We start from the raw sequence: 3352 nt of genomic DNA on the forward strand, positions 1-3352 counted from the left end.
AACGATTAAAGCACTGTCCCTTTAGAATGTGGAAATCCTAAAGTGGGTATTCTGACAGTGCAAGAAAGCTGACTAGGACTTTGTGCCCGTGGGACCTGTGGAATTTATGGTGCTAGCTTGGTGGTATGGAACAGCCACTCTGGCATCTCCTTTGGCTAAGTTGCAGAGCAGAGTTTTAGGGCTAGGGATGTTAATCCTACCTACCCCCTTTGTCTCTGGCTGTCCTCAGTGATCTGTCTCCCTTTAGTCGGTCACAATGCTTCACATGGGTTGAGGTATGGACAGTTCTCCTGCCAAAGAATCCAAAGTGGTGGGAAAACTGGTTGTCTACCTCGATTTCACTCTTTCCAGTATAGAAACTGTGAGTTGGGGGAAATTGTCTGCATGCTTGGTGCCAGGCAGATTGAAAAGAGGAGCATTAGGCATATGAAAATCTGATTCTATTACTATCTGCCCAGAGTTTTGTTTTACTTCTCTGTGGCCCCAGAACTGACTCATCTTCATATTTGAGTTCTGGGATATTGCTGGTAATGATCTTGGTGCTATGCTATATGCTTGGTTTTGGTTTTCCAATGGGGGTAGTGAAGCCAGCTGGCAAAGTGGCCAACACTAATGTGACTCTTCAGGCACCATGGGGCAACTAGGTGGTGGTGAATCAGTGGAGCTCAAATGTACTGCCAGCCCTCGTGCCTGGTGCCAATAGCATCCAGTGGGTCCTTGAGTAGATCCTGTGTCTGCAGAAGCAGCAGCAGCAGCTACAGCAGATCCAGCTCACTGAGCAGATCCACATTTAGGTGAACATGTGGGCTTCCCATGCCCTCCACTCAGGTGTGACCGGGGCCAATACCCTGAAGACTTGGAGCAGCCACACGTCCCAAGAGGTTTCTGTAGCCATAGCTTTGTTCAGCTAGAAAGCTCAAAGTCGAAGTCTGTCTCTGGATGCCTTGAAACAAGCCAAGCTACCTCATGCCAACATCTTTTCCACTGTCAGCTCTCTGTCCCCAGGACTGATACCATTTGCCCTGAAGCTGGATGGGACATGGATATTCCTGAATATCATGACTTGCCTCCTGAGTGCTTTGCTACCCCAGGCTCCAGGCTCTGTGCTCTTCAGGAGTCCTTTCTCTACTGTGGTGTTAGACCAATCCAAGAAAGGAAAAGGGAAGCCACAGAACATCCTGAGGTTGATGTCAAACCCAAAGACAAAGCCATCTTTTACAAGTATAAATTTTTGTACTAAAGCAAGGTATTGGGGACTGATAGCTCTTTGCAGATCCAACTCTGTTCCCACACTGGAGAGATCCTGAGGTGCTTTGTTTGTGGTCATGACTTTACCACCAAGGGTAACCTCTAGGTGTGCTTTCATCAATATCTTCAGATAAAGGCAAATTCCCTAGATGTTTGTCAAGTTTCAGGACAAAATGGGAGCAGGCAATGATGTCCCCCTATGCACTCTTTGTACCTGTCCCCATAGATGTATTGAGTTTCTCCTTAGACAGCAAACTTGTCTTTGTAAAATAGACCTCCTTTGTAGGGCTATCTCAAAAGTCTCTCTTTGGGAACTAACCCAAAGGACCTCATGGGTGGCCCATTGCCCAACAACCTGTTGCCTAGGCTTTCTCCAGAAAGTGAAGGTAGACTCACACAACCTGGGGTGGGGTCAAACCATAATTCTCCAAGTGTTAGTGGCTTCCAAGGGAGTGGGACCCTCAAGCCAGGGTCAGGCACTATGATATTGCAGTAGCTGGTGGAGAACATCAGTGGAGAGCAAACCTACCACTGACCCCAGCAAATGTCTCATTTTCCACCAAAACTTAAGCTGCCATAGCTTCCTCAAAATGCATTACCACATCCACACTGCTCCCCAGACTGTTCCAGTGTAAGATCTGTCACTGATCTTTTTCTACCAAAGGCAACTTGAAGACACACCTGAGGGTTCAATGAACCAATATACCCATAAAGGTGTGCCTCATCAGTCAAAAGAAATTTATCAATGCGATCATGTTGCAGCAACATGTTCAGATACACATGGGTGGTTAGATTCCCAACACACCCCTGTTAGAGAATTTCTGTGACTTTTTGGGTCCTGAGCCAATGATGTCAGTGAGAATGGCAGTAGAAGTGCCATCTGTCAGCATGATATTGTGGAAAGCATCAATGTAGAAGTCAGCTACCAGGATACCCCCAGTAGCTCATCAAAAATCCTTGCCTCTCTTCCCAGCATTCACTCAGCATCATTCACTCTAAGGTTTGCCATGATGGCTTCCCTAGATGTCCTGGGGAAAGTGGGTTCTCCCCTTTTGGCCTGTGCAGCAGAGCAGCTGAGAATATGGTTTAGTAGAGAGAGACAGCTTGACCAATGACTTGTCCTCACTGATGGGAAATCAGGAGATTCAGAGACAAAAGTCCAGATGCCATGGAAACCACATCCTTTCAAGTACTCTCCCTGGCTAATAGCCAGGCAGAAAGCAACAAGTCAGAGTTTCCTGATGCTGGGGGCCAAGCTGGGAACTCTGAAAACAGCCACACTGAGATGGAGGGTCAGAGCAATCTCCCATTAGTGTTTATCTGAGCCCAGCCAACCTATGTCAAAGTTGAAGTTCCTGGTGCATTTGTCAGGCCCTTGACCATATCCCTGGGCATGACACCTTTGTTGCTGGCCCAAGCAACACCACTCCACACAGCGTGAGAAGAACTTCTCATCTGCCAGTACTCTTCAAATTCACAAAAGTACTTACACTGGAGAGAAGCCTTTTGTGTGCAACATGTATGGGCAAGTTTTTTACCACCAAACGCAACTTGATGGCAACTATATGGTACATGAGGCAAACAGTAACTTCTGGCATATCTTGGAAGGAAGCTAGCTATTGAGAGCACCATGGCTCTGTTAGTTATGGATGCAAAGAGTGTGTCAGAAATGTTTCACCAAAGGAAATTCTGGCCCTTTGGTGAATGTGGACTCTGTTGTGTGGAACCAGCACATCAGCATGCTCAGTAGTGGTCTGGCCATGAAGAATGACGAGATCTCTGTGATCCAGAGCAGTGGTATTCTCACCCTTTCAGTTTCCCTGGGGCCAACATAGTTGTGAATGGGACCAAGATGGATGGCTCCTAACCAGGAAACAGTGCTCAAGTGCTACTGACAGTGTTCACAAACTCCAGTTTCCCTCACTTGGAAGAAAACAGATTGTGATCAGTTAAGCCAAAGAGGACCTTGCATGGAAGGAGAAATGAAGTCAGGGTGAAATCTCTGGCATCTATGCTTTGTTTTCTTGAGAAACCCATCTCCTCCTCCTATTTTCTTTTTTCCTACTGATGTGCAAATGATATTTGCAGTTGTGACAGCAACCTC

At 46.7% G+C, this 3352-nt stretch overlaps 1 pseudogene; it reads left to right on the forward strand.

The window, feature by feature from the left end:
* The first annotated feature begins 572 nt into the window (after positions 1–572).
* On the forward strand, positions 573–3115 carry LOC105878370 (sal-like protein 4 pseudogene; annotated as a pseudogene).
* Positions 3116–3352: the final 237 nt, after the last annotated feature.

The sequence above is a fragment of the Microcebus murinus genome, chromosome 6, assembly GCF_040939455.1.
Source record: "Microcebus murinus isolate Inina chromosome 6, M.murinus_Inina_mat1.0, whole genome shotgun sequence".
Taxonomy (NCBI): Eukaryota; Metazoa; Chordata; class Mammalia; order Primates; family Cheirogaleidae; genus Microcebus; species Microcebus murinus.